Here is a 17,702-nt window from a genome sequence, read left to right on the forward strand (position 1 = left end):
AGCCGCTCCCGCCAGGGCCTCCCGGCCCTCAGCGCCGGGCCCAGGGCAGGCTGAGCCCCTGCCCCCGGCGGGCCGGGCCGAGCGGGCCCGGCCGAGCCCCTGCCCCCGGCGGAGCCCCTGAGGGAGCAGCCCGGGGCCGCCCCGGGCGGCAGCGAGTGCCACGTTAGGGCAGAGCCGTCCTGGCCGCGAGCCCGGCGCGCCAGGCTCGGCTCGCTGCTGCCTGGGCTTGCTCGTCACGGAGGAAAACGTGTGTGTGGAGAGCTGAGGAAAGCTGTCCTCATAAAGCCATCCCCGGGCAGCGCCGGTGAGAGGGATCGCTACCCGCGCCTCACGACCGCCGCGCGCCTGAGGGGCTCACCAGCCACCATCGCCAGTGGCAAACATCAGTCACCAGCTGTGCCCTCTCCAGTTTGGTGTTCACATGGCCTTCGTCAGCAGGGTGATGGTATTTACCGTGACTCACAAGCACGCTCTGAAGACCGTAATTCGGCTTCTTGGCTGTCTTGAAGGTTTTGGTGTTGGTACAGCCTCTTCGCTTGCTCAGATGGCTTAAAAGGTCCTGCCCTTACCACAGTGTGATGTTGGCAAGGAAAGCTGGCTGTTCTCGTGTGATTGCCAAGCTGTCTGCTTTACATTGTTTTCTTCAGTGTCTTGCCCTCTCTTACAGTTCTGTGCAAGTTGCTGTCAACATTTGCTTTGGATGTTTCCTAAAAATCCAGCACACCATGACTCTTCCAGTTCAGACTGTACGTGCAAGTTTATGAGCAGTTTCCCAGTCCCAGAGATTACCTGTTCTGTAAGAACTGTAGTGAATTCCAGCAACACTATCCCTATTCCTCGAGTATTTACACAAATACCAACTATTATGCTGAGTAAAAACACTATATTGGTCACTATTCAAAAATTAGTGGCATGACCTTATATCGCTGCACCTTCACTTATTTGAAGCACAGCATTAGTGCCCTTGTACAGCTGTTAGGAATCTCACATCTTGCTAAAAAGCAAAATGACGGGAACACTATGAAAGAGTTGCTTTGCCAGTTAAAGCACCACTAATTCTACCAAACACTATGAGCAATTCAACTGGGGTGGATGGCTTTTGGTGGCTTGGTAATCTCTTATGGTGTCTTGCACTCTGGTATTAGCTTTAGCTCTGTTCTAACTGCCAAACACATCTTGTGTTCACAATCACTTGGGAATCCTACACAAGAATATCCAGTGCCATAAACAGTCAGCACTGTTCACCAAAATTTACATTTCTCTATGCTCATGTATTCCAAGTTTCTGGATAGGAGGGACTGGCACTTAAAGCAGTGGCTGCTGCTTCATTTGTACACCACCTAGTTTCTGGTAATTGCCTTGAGGTTAGATGGGAATGGGAATTCAAAGTGGCTCTCAGGGGCGATGTTTATAGCTCTGGGGCTGAAGGAGCAAAAATGAGAATCCTACAAGTATGGAGCGTCAGTGGAGGAGACAACCCTGCTTGTCAATTCCCAGGGATTTCAGGAAAGTGGAACTGTGGGCTGAGCCAACCACTGTAAGCATGACAGCCTCACTTCCACTGAGCTGAAACATTAGAGCTGGAGTTACTTAAACATTCCCCTCCCACAGAGATAAGTTTGCAAGTGTAATATGACAACAAAACACCTGATTTTTAAACCAAAGGTGTTGCTTACAACTCAAAGTACTAGAAAGAGGTTAGTCATGCTTCATCATACACTGTATTTGAGGTGCCGCTTACTAATCAGTGCAGAATATTGTCCTTATAGGAAAATATTTACTGTTAAAAATAGTCTCCTTTCTTCTCCCTCAACACCTCATACTTTGATTTTTAATTGTTGAATAGTTGTCATCCATATTTTATCTTAGCTAGAAGCTGAATAAATACTTTTAAAAGAATATTAACACAGTGCCAAGTAACTACAGGCTTTTCCCGTAAACAGATTCTCCAGGTTCTGCTTTTCAGGCTTGCGTTGGACTGATGTACTTTGAGTACAGGCTACAAAAATACCACTTTGAGTGGTATTTTTTTTAATTCCCTCCCTCCCCCCAGTGCAGTGCTAAGAATCTGAAAGGTGTTGACTTTTTTCCTGCCTTTCCCTTCCCTAATTTGCATGAGGGATGATGATGTGAAGGAAAACGTGTTATATCCAAGTACCCCCTTCTACCTGGCTAAGTTGACAGTGAAGCTGTTTGATAGCAAAGTCACTGCCAGCAGAATTGCTGGTGTGCAAACACAAGCCAAGCCATGCCATTCCATGCCAGTTCCTCCTGCTTGTCTTGCCATGTCCTAGACAGTATCTTCGAAAGTAGCCAGAATTCATAAATGAACAGAGGTATCTCTTGCACTTCCCACTACCAGCTGCCATGCAGTGAACACAATTTACCTTTGTATTTGAGATAAGTCTTTTTTTTTTTTCAGTAGTTAGAATTCCCTTTTACACATGAGGAGCTTTCAGAGCACTCTGAAAGTGCAGGCTGAGTAGCCATCATGACCAGGAGAGGCAGTATAATGGAAACACAAACTCAAATATTGATCTTACTAGCATAGTGTGCATTGGATGGTGAAAGTTCAGTGTGAAACATTGATTTACAGACAATTTTCAGATATGTAAATGGACTGGCAATAGAAGCTTTGATCTCATTAATTTGTAATGTAACAAGTGGGATAATAAGTTGGGGCTTTTGTACTCACAGTGATTACATAGCTACAGTTTATGCTTTATCATGTATCTGTCAAGATGATGAACAAGTTCAGTATTTTTGTAGCTAGCAGGGATCAGGGCATGCTCTGTGCAGTAAGAGGCTGTAAGTAAAACCAGGCTAACAAGATCTTTGGATTTATCTGAACAGGAATACAAGTGAACTTGGAAGAAAGGAACCTTATGATTGCCACTGACTCTGAGAAAGAGAAGCCTTCAGGCTGAGGGAGCTGCTGATCAGTAAGGTAATTGACTGATTACTTGTCCAACTGTTATATGGCTTCTGATAAAATTATCTCTGCCTAGACAGGCTGTAATCTGACTTCTCCCAAAATGGAAATGCTATGCCAAAACTCCTAATGAGAAGAATATAAGGCACCATCCTCTATAGGCATCCTTGTAATACCAATCCATTAGTTTGTCGCAATGAAAACCAGCGTACCAATGAAAGCACAGTAACAAAATTTACACTGTATTTTTCTCCAAAAATCTGTGCAAGAATCCTCCAGATTATTAATTCAGAGTATACAGTACCACTATACCCTTTCTGTGCTCACTTTTCAAAAAGAAGTTATATTTACTGCCATGTCAGCATAAGTAATACTTATGAGCTGGTGTTGATTGGGAAGTTTCATCAATGAAACTGAGTTCATATGTAGGCTTGTATGTCAGTGCTGCCATTTCTATAACTGAATAAATAGGAAGTGTGCTGTAGGACAATTTTACTATTTTATAGTTTTTATATATAGTTATTTATAGTTTTGTGAGGGACAGGATGGAGAAAACAATGAGAAAGAAGAGTGACATGGACCTTTCCTGTTTCATGGCTTTTTAAAAGTCCATCCAAAGGAGCTGCTATGCCATAATTTCATTAGCCCCTTAAAAACCACTGAGCCATAACAAGGTTCTCACACCTTTGTCCCCCTTTTCCTTTCCCTCTACAGGGATCAGAGGGTTCTTTGCTACCATCCCTAAGAGCTTTGGTATGCTTGTAGAAAGTGTCTCAGATCTCTACAAACCTCAGTATATCCTAGGTAAAGAACCTGACTCACACACCCCTTCCCACTCCAGCCTTGGGAATGTTTCCTCCTCCCCCTCAAAGAAACATTGAGAGGTTAAGCAAGAGCAGCACCTTCCCAACAATTTTTAACTCCTTTAGAACTGAAGTCCTTGTTCAGGCTTGCTGAGTCTAGAACAAGGAGCTTGGAAGGAGTTCTGACAAACTTATTGATTCCTGAGGGATCAGAAGACATCAGTTACTGTTCTGCACTGCCTCTTGCACAAGTCCAAAAATATCCTGAAAATTAATGCATTTAGTTGTCTGCAGTTAGGCTATGCCGAAACAAGTGAAAGATTTAGGCATAAACAGCACAGATTTTCAGGGAGCTAGTTCTATGGTTTATACAGCAAATAAATATAGGAAATATTAATTCAAATGTTTGTTTACCACGTTGATCTGCAGGATATCCAAATCTGTGGAGATGATATTCAATAAAAAGGAAGAGCATACCCTTCCTTTCTTCCCACTGTTGGGTGTTCTGGAAAATGCTCCTTTTTTGGATTAATGTTATAATTACTTTAAGAAAATCAATAGAAATTTGTGGCAAAAACTACCCAAAGCAAACTGTAGTGTTGCCCCTGGATCAAACAAAGCTGTTTGCCAGTGCAGTGATCATATTATGAAAACTTCCCAAAAGCAGTGCGTCAGAAAGTGGTTATGGCCAAGAGTAACAAAAGCATTAACTCCAGGGACCTTTAAATCAGAGGGTATTTTGGTGCTATTGGCTACTGGATCATGTCTCTTGAGCTCATTTGCAGAGTTTTTCTATTTAGTCAAAACTTGGCCAGACAATGGTAAATTAAAAATTAGCTTTGTAACTGGATCTAGCTATTAACAATCCTAGCTTTGTTTGGAAAAGAAAAGGAAATAAATTGGGAAGGACTAAAGGCGAGCTGCAACAACAAAAAATAATAATAAATTGCAGAACCTCTGAAGTGCAATGCAGTATGTCAAGAGCTTAATACATTACAAATAAACCTGTGTGTTGCTCACCATCCTGCCAAAACAATTGCAATAGCAACCCAACCCTCCAAACAGAGCTTTACAAATCAAATACCATAGAAAACTGCCTACACAGAAGCTTCTATCTGCTAGATATAAGCATACTAAACTGTATTATTACAGAGGGGTAATAAGGCCTTGGCCACAGAAAATTTGCTGTTGTTTGAAGTCTGCAGGAGTGTGCTGTTGGAGTGGCAGGACTAGGATTTCATTGTACAAACAAAATCCAAAAGGTCAAAGTACCCTACAAGAAGACACTATTTTGAAAAGTAGACACTTGAACTGCTTAGAGGAAGAATATATTTTGTCACTTTGGCTATTGACCTTGTAATCCAAAAAAAGCACAAATCTTTAAATCACTTTAAATAATTTAGAATTCATTAGAAAATACAGTGTTTGCGTCTCCAGGAGAACTACTCCCTCTCAATACACTCCAAACATGACATATTTAGAATGCAAGGAGTCAATAGATTTTCATCTGATCTGTAAAGTAAAACAAGCTATTTAGCATTTTTATTTCTTGTAAGTGGCCAAACAAAAAGACTTACCCATTTGCAGCCAAGGCTGAGTGACAAGCAGCTCCACCAGTGAGGACACTCTGTTTCCATATGAATCTGTTCTGCAGAATACACAGGTAAATAAACAGGGACTCTGAGCCATCAGTGGGATGGTTCTGCTTCCCTCCCCATGGAGTAAACCACAGCATGGCAGCAGAATTCTCAGTCAAACAGCACACCTGATGTGCAGATGCATTTCTCTCCACATCAGTTTGTGCTCATGTACATTGTACACTGTCAAATATGTACACATAGAAATTCAAATTCAGGAACTGGATAATCTGAAAAGAATTTTTGGGTTAGCACATTTTCTGAGGACTGGCCCACACTGCAAATATTCTAATTCTATATATCATTTGGAAATCCATCTTTGTTTATTATTATGATGTCTCCATGCATGCGTTAGCTCCTTTTAAATGTCTATTAGAAAACACAATATTGTTAGGCCTACTGAATTCTTATGTAATTTTAAGCATTTTAATGGCCACTTAACTAAACCCCTCAGGAAAGCAGTCCAGAAAAGGCAGAAAACAGACTTGCTGAAGTCAGTGGAATATGCATTTAACTCTTCATGAGTGCATTGGTGTGCTGTATGAGACATGGACATGGCAATGAACCAGATTCTGCCTGCAGATATGCATTCTTTAATCTCATTTGCTTAAGTGGATGTTGCCACAGGCAAAATTTGGACCTGTGTACTCTTAAACTAGAAATTGTTTTCATAGTGATTGCAAGTATTAATACTAAATGTACACAGCATGAGCCCTATCATTAATAATATCTAAGCTTTTATTGCATTAAAATTTTAATAAAAAACATAAATTTGAAATAGCAATGATTCTTACAAATTTTGTATTTTAAAGCCTGGTAAGTAAACAGTGCATAAGAGTATCAGGAAACAGCAGTGTGTTGTAACTCTTGCAACATTATTACAAGTCCCAGGCATTTACTGTTTTCTCAAAGGCAGTCTCAAAAATATAAGAAAGCCTTTTACCCTCATATTAAAAAAAAGGAAGAAAATGTATTTGTCATCTAAAGGAAGCTCAAAATTAATTTTTTGAAACATACAATTTTTTAATCCTATCATAAAATATGTTGTGGCCTGACACAATGTGTTTGAGTATAGGCACTTTCCGCTACTAAGATGTTATCATAAGGGTCTTCATAAAAAAGAATTAATTTCATAAAGCAGCTGAATCTGTATTATAATAGCTGGGATTTGCATATGTATTCTGGTTCAGGGACTTTGGGAAAGAAGCAAAGACTAGAGCATTGCAGCAGACTGTAAAGATCCGGTTGATATCAAGTGAGTGAACAAGAGATACTGATTAGTGTGAACAAAGGACTGTTAGTGACTGGAAGATTTGAGGCTGAGGAGAGAACTGTGGAGAGTTCAGTCTGTACTGGGCTTGTGGAGCTGGGTGTGTGCAGCCCTCCTCCCTTTTCCCTCTGGCCCAATTCCTGCTTCCACAGGAAGGAAACACACAAGTCAGTCAAAAGGAAATCTGAGTGTGCTCCTCCAGGCTGGCCAATCGTCCAGAACTGACATCTGCTCTTCATTACAGCAGTGGACTAACTGGGCAGTTTGAACGGCGTCACTGGGAGTGATCTCAACAGTGTTAGGATTTAGATCAAGGAGCAGGATTCTCAATTTTAAGTAAAAATTATTAAAGTTGTAATTTTTTTATTTTTAATTTATAAGAAAGTATCATTAGGAAGTGAGATGAGATCTGTCCAAATAAATTTTAGATAACTGAAGGTGCATCAAGTACTCTCCTACAAAAACTGGGGAGAGCAATAGTTATAAGGGCATAATCTCAACAGTTTCTTCATTCCTCAGATTGTAGGTTATTAAAAAAATTATCTTATTATCAATATGTGGGGCGGAATCTCCTGCTGATGGAAGTCAAATTCTCCTCTGGAAGCGAGTGTTTTTCTGGGGAAGTTGTCCTGCAAACAGGACAAATCAGCTCACTCCTCACTTCCACAACCTTGCAGGACTGCTGCAGTTTTACTGCAGTGCTGCTCTGCACGGGGTGATGGAAGGTAAAGGTCTTGTCCTTAGCAGCCTTTAATGTATGTGGACTTGTTGTAGTTGCCAGATCAAACAGCCTTTAGCTGTTGTGAAAATACAGACCTGACAACACTTTGTAGGTGCAAATGGTTGTGGGTTTGGTGGGATTTAGCAACATTCTGTCATCAGCACTGAATTGCTTGAGTTCAAAAGCTGTGCAATTGACTTCTCAATTGCTCCTGAAAGAATATGTGAGGTCTGTTGGGATGAGTCATTTATCCAGTGTGTGTTCTCATCTGAGCTCCCCGATTAGTCTTATCCACTGATGTTTTTTATTTTGAGTTTCTTCATTCAGGTTGGGATGGTGTTGTCCTGGGGAACTTGTTACCACATCATAAGGAAGCATTGCACTGACTCTTCAGTTTGGGAACTTCTGGTTTTAGTTATATTTTGCATTTTAGCAAACTTTGTCTGTTTGAACACAGTATGAATGGAGACTGGATTTTTATGTCAGTTCCTCCCAGTGGAACTGCTCAGTGTCAAATGATGTCTACCTGTTCTGCCTGAGAGGCTCCTGTCACGGTGAGGCACCTCCAGTCATCATCCCAAAGGGGACTGTTTCCTCTCCCTTTTCATCCACATGTCCTGTTTTCTTAGCCACAAGTCCAGCCACCACTCAAGCTGTTAGTGTGGGTTAGGAGGAAGTGAATGCTCCCCTTTCAATTCAAAGAGGCTGTGCTGTTCTGGTGGGTTTTTTTAATTATCTATTTAGAATTAAATGCAGCTGGTATTCCGCCATCTCTATGAACAGGTTTGACTCAACCTGGTAAGCAAAGCTTTCCATCTAAGCCCCCAGATGGTACACATATGCAAGATCCTAGAGCATCATTAAGTTTTTCTTTCTCTTTTAGAAGATAGGCCATTTCCCTTACATGAGAAGAGCAGAATTTTTTCTAGTCATGCTCAAAGACAGTACCAATGTTCAAAAAGATACTGAGTATTTGAGAACTTTGAGCTTTCTTTGTTGCTGAATTCTTCTGGATGAACCATAGCAAGCTGTTTATTATCCTTTAATTGAAAGCCTATTCCATAGGCTCTTAAATTACAATTGAAAAAAAAAAATGTTTCTGTATCTTTTCTCATATTCCTTTATTATGCACAAGCTTGCTGACGCCATTGTGACTTACTGCCCAAATTTATCAATAGCTTCCCAAAATAACATGTGACAATCCTTATTTCATTTCAAGAGTATATATTAATTTCCTCTTGTGTTAAAACTGGAATCTCTGTCCAGCTGCATCTCAGGGTTCCATGCACTGGTTGCTGATTGTCCCAGTAACAGGCGACGAGCAAAGCGAGTCAGAGCTGCTGAGGCAGCTCAGATGAATGTCCTGGCACTGGCTCTGGGGATGCCCAAACATCTCCCTGCCTTGCTGGCTCAACCAGGTGCTGAGTTGGTCCTCACAGCAGGATAAACAAGGGGTGAAAAGGAGCTGCAGCCCCGTAACAGGAGACAGTGAGAACACTGAGGGTACACAACACCACTCACTTGTTCCAGTGGGGCTGCAATCCAAGCCAGGAGCTTCTATTTAGTAGGACAGCCATCAGCATTTTAAAAATCAGTTTCATCTTTGAAGTTAGCCACACTTACTGTGTGCTTCAGGTACAGACTTAATTCAAATATGCACAGCAAGGACTCCTATCTCTTTTTTGCAAACCACAATATCCTGTACAGTGTCAGTTTAGCTAACAAAGTGCACTTGGAAATCATTGCTAACACCTGAGAACAAAAATTACTTTGGTTCCCTCAGTAAGTTAAAAGTATAACACAATATATATGAAATTAAAAAAAAAAAAAAGCTTTAAATTAAACACTTTTTTACCTATAAATAAGAGTCCAGTTATGAGTGAGGGTGTTGTGAAGTTCTGAACCTATATTCACGTACATGTTGAATGCTCATTGCATTCTGTGCAGGATGATTCACTTTTTCCAACTACTGCAGTGTTGCACATATGGAATGTGTTGTATATTGTCAGCCAGTACTGCACTATGCTTCATCCCCCTGTGTATATAAACCATTCTGAGTAGTTCACTGATGTGAACTTATCACTGATGTGATGACTTATTTCTGCACTGTTCCTCTCAGGATAGAGAAGGCAAGGTTTTTTGATACTTTATTTTGTAATCTAAGTATGGGATCCAATAATATATTTAACTTTGTTGTAACAGCTACTCCAAGGACACAAGACATTATTTGATGCTCTGTTAACTTGGACAGTTTGATTTCAAAGCACTTAGCTTGTGATCCTAAAATTGTTCCCTTTTGAGATTGTGTGTTCTGCTTTGGGTTTTCTTAGATATAATAAGATCATCTTTGAGTTTTTTTAATCCCCTTCAAGTTTTGACCGTTGCATTTGTAGAAGATAAAAGCATCTTCCTGTGGCGTAAGGTCTTCCCATCTGCCATAACCATTCAGTGTTCCACTAATGGGATGAAAGCTTTTATTTGCATCCAAACAAAAGTTTAAAGCAGTCGACAGTCAAGAAAGCTGCTGGCAGCTGTTCCAAAATCCTCACAACAGTTTATAGATAGCCAAGGCTGATTGGCACTGCTGCTGAATTCCTGAGGAGGGTGGAATTGCAACCAGATCCAGGGGATGTATTGAGGGGATGTGCATCTTCTCCTTTCTTCTGACATCTAGCCCAGGACTAGAGCAAGCTCTCATTTTTTATTCAAACCTTTGGGTGCTGCAGTTTTTAGGGTTTGGGGGTTTTTTGAGGGTTTTTTGGCCTGTGCTGGAAGCAATTGCAGCATCACCTCTCAGATTAAGCCTGGTTTTCAAACTCTGTGTGAATAGCTTTTGCAACCTCCTTCTTTTGGTTGTGTTTGTGACAGACAAAGCACTCCCAACTTCTTGTAGCTGTGTCCAAACAGGGAATTCACAAATATATGCCATAAATTAAGGCAGAGCATAATGAAACAACTCTTAAAACGTTGAATCACTTCTGCTGAAAACGTTGAAGACCAGGGCTGGAGAGTCATTCCCTCAGCCTCCTCCCTCACATGACCTAAAACCAGCCTGACAGGTGAGAAACGGGCTTTCTGGTGTGGCTTTTTTTGCCTGCTTTGATAGTGCCTGCAGCCCTGCCAGGTGCAGGGTGTGGCTGCATGGGAGCTGAACTGCCTTGTGCTGAGTTGTTTATCTTTGCTGGGAAACCAAAAAACAAAACCTGCCTTTACCAACCTGTGGTAGGAAACTTTGGGCTTAGACATTGTGCTCAAAGAAGACCACCTGTGGTGAAAGGAGTCCCATCTGCTGCAGTGGAGGTGTATCACTTAATATGGAATAATTAAACCCACAATGAAAAAATAAGGATCTATCCTTTTGGAATATACCTTTTTTTTGTTGTTCTCTCCTAATGGCTAAGTGTAAATATTATGGGCTTCAGTAGAATCTGAGTGAATAATGCTCTCCACCCTTCCAAAAGCAGAATTGTAACTTTGTGAACTTCCTATATTTCCTACTGTTTTCTGTATTCTTAGAATAAATGGTGATATGGGGTTTGGAGGGGTTTTTATGTATATCTAAAGAAATCCACAGTGCTAATGCTAACCTTGAAGGCCACATTTTTCTGGCTCTCGACCAGCAATACAGCCAGCTGAAAAACAATGCCACTGTATTAAACTCTGTACTAAAGTACTGCAGGGCCTTTACTGTTAAACGGGATATTTGCCTGTCAGTAGATATTGGGATGCAAAATCTTTATTTCATAATCAAATTAAGTTTTAATATAAACAGGCTTCCAGGTTTTGTTGTGTTAATGGGCTTGAGGACATTGATACCAGCCCTGAGGAAGAAGACATGGGGCTGTTGGTGGAAGAGGAGCTCAACCCAACCAAGCAATGTGCGATCACAGCCCAGGAAGCCAAACGTGTCCTGGGCTGCAGCAGAAGGAAGGGCTGTGCCCTCTGCTCCTCTCTCCTGAGACCCCACCTGCAGAGCTGCCTCCAGCTCTGGGTCACCAATGCAAGTAGGATGTGGAGCTGTGGAAGCAAGCCCAGAGGAGGTCATGAAGATGCTCAGAGGGCTGGAGCACCTCTGCTCTGGAGACAGGCTGGGAGAGCTGGGGGTGTTCAGCCTGAGGTAGAGAAGGTTCTGAGGAGACCTTAGAACTCTTCCAGTGCCTAAGGGGGCTCCAGAAGGCTGGAGACGGACACTTGGCAAGTGTATGCAGTGATAGGACTAGGGGTAATGGCTTTAAACTTAAAGAGGGAAGGGTTGGATTTAAATATAAGGAAGAAATTCTTCCCAGTCAAGGTGGTGAGGCACTGACTGGCACAGGTTGCCCAGAGAAGTTGTGGTTGTCCCAACCCTGGAAATGTGCTTGGGGCAACCTGGTCTAATGGAAGGTTTACTAAACTAGATGATCTTTAAGGTGTCTCCCAACCCAAACCATTCCATGACAGGAATTATTTTTTGTCTTCTCGGTGTTACTTGTGTACCATCTCTTGCTCAGTCTCTTATTTCATCTCTCATGGAAAGTTAGGAATACATTAGAATAAAAGTTTTCATTTCAGAAAAAAGAAAGAAAAGCAATCTCATTTTTCTTTCCAGAAACATTTTCTTTTTTAGAAACAGGGAAAGAAGCATTCTAAGTTCATCCAAAGATATATAAAACACTTGTATAAATTACTTTATATGGTGTGAGGAACCGCAGGAGCCTATTTCTTTTGAAATCTTGCAGAATGCAGTATTGCCTTTCAGATCTTGATCTTGCAGTAGAATTCTAATGTGAACTCTTCTGGGGAATTTTCCTAATGGCTTTACCTAAAATGACTGCTTTACATAGAATACATAAGGGAAAATACTGACTTGTCAAAATTCAAATAATTTTGTGGGAACAAATAATTTTCTTGAGGTTTTTGACAGGGAAGCAGCTTCTCAGTTGAATGAGAAATGCACTGCATGTGCCCCTGTCCACTGAATTTGGCTGTCTTTAAGTCTCCACTTGCAGTTCTGCTGGCAGCCTTGCTCGGTAACTAATGTGTGGTTTTTATGTCAGGTTTTCATTCTCACCTACTGAGGTTGTTTCATTTCTTATCTGTGCTAGAAATGCTTCAGGACAGAACTGAGACTGTTTGTAGTCTGCTTAAGCAACTTGACTGGTTCAGATTCCTGCCCTGCTGTTCCCAGCATATGCCAGGTATCTGCCCTGGGAAGTGTTTACCAATCACCTGGGAGTTGGATAGACAGGCTGAGGATAAGGCTCCTGTTCTGAACTGATCCACTCAATTCTCACTGCATTCTTCCTCTTAGCAGCCTGTCTCTGAGGATGTTTCTCCTCCAGGCTGGATCAGCATATACATGTTTTGTTTTATTTCCTGTCTTCCATTAAAAAAAAAAAAAAAAAAAAAAAGAAGCTTAGTGACACCTGTTTCACCTGCATGGAGAACAGGGCACTCAAATCATGTGGTGTGACACCTTCGTCCTCTCTTCAAGGAACATGATACCACCACCCCTCCAGTCTTAGTAAGGTGCTGTAGCAGGATGCTTTCAGCATGCTGTCTGTTTGTTTCTGTCCTTTTGGATTCCATCCCAGCATCAGAGGCTTCAATATTCAAACCTTTTCATACAGTGCTAGTTTTCAAGTTCACAAAGGTAGTAGCTTATACTGTTTTAATTGAAGTCACATAGTAGAATATGTTCAATAATTTGGGACTGCCTGATATGTTCTGCCCTTTCAAGAAAGATTCAGTCTCTTGGAGCCATTTGCTGTCAGGAGGACTTTGCCAGTAAGCTGGTTTATACATTTCAGCATTTCCATTTTGCAGTTTTTCCAGAAGATGCTGATTTTTTCCCCTCTTTCTTAGATAAATAGGAGTCAGACACTTGAAATGAAACCAAAGCAAAGGAATTTTAAAAGCTGACTGGAGCAGGAATGTTTGCTTTCAGTTTGTTGCTTCCTCTTCTGATCATGGAATTTGATTAAAACTTGGTTTAAAGATAACAGCAAACCCACAAATCAATGTATCATGTAGTAATATCTGCTAACACTTCTTTTGAAGAAGGGATGATTATAAACTCTGTCTTTTAAGTTTTTTAGTACAGAGGAGACAACATTTCAGTTGCCAAGATCATAGTTCTTGTTCTACTTTTTTCCTGTTTTGGATCAAGCAAAGAATAAGTCTGTACCATGTAGTTCTCACTAAAATTCACAGACTAAGGGTTCGTTTTTTTTCTGGGGAAAAGATGGTGAAGGTATTATTCTGAAAGAAAAAAAAATATTCTGCTGTACTGAGGCTGATTATACTGAAAAAATAGCTTTAAGTAATAAGACCTATTTTATTATTATTTGACATTTAAAACTCCATTGATTTGTTTAGTAAGATTCCCCTACTGCACAACTTTGTAATGAGAGAAGACTTCTGAGGAGACATTAAAGAAGTGCTAATATTTATCACAGAAGAGTGAGAATGCTGCAAAATGGTTGGTTTGGGTTGGTTTTTTTTCCCTCATAAATCATAGGAATCTTTCTTGTAGGATCTTTTTTTTAAAAAAAATGTATTTATGCTTTGTGATGCTCAGCAAGACAGGAATATAACCCCCTAAATGCATGTGAATAGGATTAAATCAAACATTTACTGTTCTTTGGGTATATGAGTCAACAGGGATCAATAATTCTTCTGTTTTAGTACTTTCTTTGACAGTGGATTTTAAAATTCTGAAACTTAGAATGAAAGATTAATTTGGCCATAACAGATTATGCTTTCAGAAACTTTGTATTTCTGCAGGGTATGCTCACACTTCTGTCTAAAATTCAGTTGGCCTTGCTTGCTTTGGGAAAAATCCTCACATCTCTGCCCATCTCTAATCATTGATTGGGAGAAGTTTAGTTCCCAGTCTTGAACTGGTGCATTTTAATTGGTGCAGCCTGCTGGCTGCAAATCAAACGTTTTACAGTGATAACCACCAACAACTCTTTATCAAGCCTTATGCATGTAGTGAAACACTGCTTTGTTGTTGTTGTTGCTTGGTTGGGTGTTTTTAAGTGGAAGAGAACAGGACTGGGCTCCTATTTGTGTTGCAAAGGCAAAGTGTGGCTTTGATTGTGTGTGTGACTGTTGAAGGACTGGCTTGGACAGCAGGTGTGGAATTCCTGCAGGCAGGAATAGCATTAGCATTAGGACTCCCACTGTTTTTTTCTAGATAATAATTACATAGAAAAAGTTGTCTGTGATTGCAGGAGGACAAAGAATGCTTCCTTGCTCTTTGCCAAAGCTCCCTCAAAATATCTCCCTCAAACTTACTGCAGATATTTGTTCCAAAATTAGGCTTAATTTGAACCCACAGCAAAGAAAGTTAAGCCATGTGTAGCAGTGCCACCTAGTGTAGACTATTGCTCCTTGGTTTTCCATGTTCCTGTATCTTGAGTCTATAATGTTCATGAAAATAAACATTACCTCTGCCTTGTAGAAAATGTTTTAAAGGTGAGTCTCTTGAAATGCAGGCCAGAATATCTTCTTACATGAAACAAACACTTACCTGATGACTGTTTCACTCCTCTTTTCTGAGTTAATGACAATAATAATTTGAAGTTATCCATGCACAACAAATTATTTATGTCATGTTTAGCTTTTCAAAGGAGATGGACAGGTAGGATAGAGCAGCAACTGGATACTACTCTTTCTCAGGAAGTACCAGCTTGACATTGTGGATTTTTCATTGTGCATTGATAATATTGTAAAATTATTCATGGAATAAAGTAGCAGTTATTATGACAAAAACTGGTAAAATATGTCTGTCAATCTACATGTCAGACTTGATTTGGGAAGTGGAGGAGTAGAAATTAGGATCAGATTACAGATTCAAGCAGTAGATGGTTTATCCTGTGTGAAAATTCTGAAAAGACATGGGGTTAAACTTGCTGTAGGTCTTAGCAAATCGTTGTCATTTATAACTCTCAGTCTAATGGCTGTTCATGCTGTTGAGTTTTGGCTCCTGACTGGCAAAGAATAGTCCTCACAAGTCTGAACCTTTCTTATGACAAATAAAGACGTGGAAGGGATTTTTATTTTTCACTATAATCCCTCTAAAGATAGACTAATGAAATCTAAACAAGTTTTTCTGGATTTTCACTGGGTTTAGGAAAACAGACATTTACTCCTGTGTAACTCTAACCTAGAGGAAGTTCATCAGTGCAGCTGGAGCTGCTGGGAATTGCATGTTTTTTCTAGATTCCCAAAGGAAACACTGTCAGCCAAAGTTAGAAATGGCAGGACAGAAAGCAAAAGGCACAACGGCTGGATTTATACTGATACAGTATTTATGCTGCTTTGCCTTCCAGATCAGCTGCTGAAGCTCTTTTCCAGTTAATAATTGTTTATCTAGTGCTGTCTAGCTTAATATAGAGACACTTCTGAAGCCACTAGTTCTGAGGGAATGTGAAAAGCCCTGCCTTGAGTTCAGGTATGGACATGTGGCCCTCTCTGACTACTGACTCCAAACATGGGAAGGAGAGAAAACCAGCAGGATGGGCATATTTCATGTTTCTCAAGAAAATCAGATCATGACTTAAAAACATGGGCACCCACTAGACTGTTTTGATTTTTGGTGGATATGAGGCAAATCTCTTCACAGTACTTCTCTACCAACAAAGGTTTGCTATTATTTTTGTTAGTTGGACCAAAGTGCTGGAGAAACAAAACTCCAAATTATATTAAGAACATTCTGTCTCCAGAACTTTGAGCTGCATAACTCTCAAAGAGGATTAATGTTTTGTCTGTTATCAGTGAAGGGCATGGACAGTGTTTCTGACTGAATGAGCTTGTTATTTCACTCACATCATTTTAAGGGGTTTATATTATTAGCTGTAATTCAGTCTCTCACTGTATAATTTTGGAAACCCTGGAGTGAAGGGCATTCAGGTATCTCTAAGTTTATGGTAGATTAAGTTCTTTTTTAAAGTACATAATTTATGTTAAGGTATCCGTGGCTGTGTAGCTGGTGATTTTGTGCAAATGTTGTCAATGGCAAGAATATTTCAGAGTGCTTCCTGGCACTGATCCACAACTGATGGTTTTAAAAACCAAGCTTGTTGCGTGGAATCTGAAGCATTTTGGAAGAAGCAACACCTTTGCTGCTCATAATTGTGAGTTATCTTACTCTGATTCTACTTACAAACCTAGTGGGGAGTCATGGCTTGTACAGAGAAGCAGGTGGACTGATCTAGTTCCTCCCATTCTTCACTGTTAATGTGCTTCTGTGATCTGTGGTCTATCACCAAGTGGTAGAGGAACATTTCAGGGGACTACTTGTTAAAATGTTAGTGTTGCATCACAGACACCTTTTCTGTTTTTCTCCCCTGGATTATGCAATAAAAATTTTGAAAGTGCAGCAGAGGTGGAGATATTAATGGCAACATCTTCCCAACTCTGCATTAGCCAACCTGGTTTATTTTGGTGTTGCAGTCTGCATTAGGTCCTTCTGCAGACCCCTCCAGGGCAGTCTTCTGCCACAGTCAGCAAAACCAGTGAGCTTTGGAAGGGGATTGCTTGAAACCCCATCTCAGAGCTTTAATTCTCAAGGGGCAACCACATCAAATAGCAAACGTACTCACATGGCTGGTTTCAATCCAGGGCAAATCTGTGAATGCCACACTGACAAACACAATCACAGGTATGTGTGATCGCCCAGGGAGAATCAAAACAAAACTAAACTGCGAGGGCAAGTTAGGCAGCCTTCCAAGGGAGTCCAGGACAATGTCTGGTGCATCCTGTGTCTCACTGGCCTTGCATCATCAGCAGAACAAACAAACTACTCTGAGGTGGCGTTGTGCTGAGGGCTGCAGTGAGGATTTCACCTGGTGGGCAATAGCTACAATGTGTGTTTTATTTTGCAATATTAAAAAGCCTTCATGGGAACCTAGCAAATTATTTGAAAGGTTACCAGGCTGTCAGGTATTCTTGAAAGCTGGAAAAGAGGTTCCTCATTTTCTTCCTTTCAGATGAAAAGTTCATTGTCCATTTAATTCCTGATTGTGTGTTGGGCTTGTGGCCTTTTCCCATTTGTTCTGCTGTTTTAAATGAAAGCAAAATACTGATGTAATCTTGTCAGCAGTTGTAGGGCTTGACTATTTTTAAGGATTTTAAAGGGAAAGTTCAGATCACGTGCAGACATGAAGGTGGTAGAGCTAAACTGAGTGGAGCTGAATCTGGCAGTAGCAGGCATTGAACAGGGAACCTGTGAGGAGCTGGAACCCTGTGACGAGCTGGAACTTTGCCACAAGCAGTTTGAGCAGCAGTATCTGAAAAGAGAGGCCATCCTTCCCAAGGAAGGGAACAGTTTAATTCTGACTACAAATGAAGT

The 17,702-nt window shown here is 40.7% G+C and overlaps 1 long non-coding RNA gene across 1 annotated transcript in view; it reads left to right on the forward strand.

Moving 5' to 3' along the window:
* The first annotated feature begins 79 nt into the window (after positions 1 to 79).
* Positions 80 to 17,702, forward strand: part of LOC111935933 (uncharacterized) — a 46,039-nt gene continuing 28,416 nt past the window's right edge. The window contains exons 1-2 of the long non-coding RNA XR_002867929.2: positions 80 to 746; positions 2,854 to 2,947. This is a non-coding gene — a long non-coding RNA (uncharacterized LOC111935933). The remainder of the gene's footprint in view (positions 747 to 2,853; positions 2,948 to 17,702) is intronic.

The sequence above is a fragment of the Cyanistes caeruleus genome, chromosome 17, assembly GCF_971803275.1.
Source record: "Cyanistes caeruleus chromosome 17, bCyaCae1.hap1.1, whole genome shotgun sequence".
NCBI classification, from domain to species: domain Eukaryota; kingdom Metazoa; phylum Chordata; class Aves; order Passeriformes; family Paridae; genus Cyanistes; species Cyanistes caeruleus.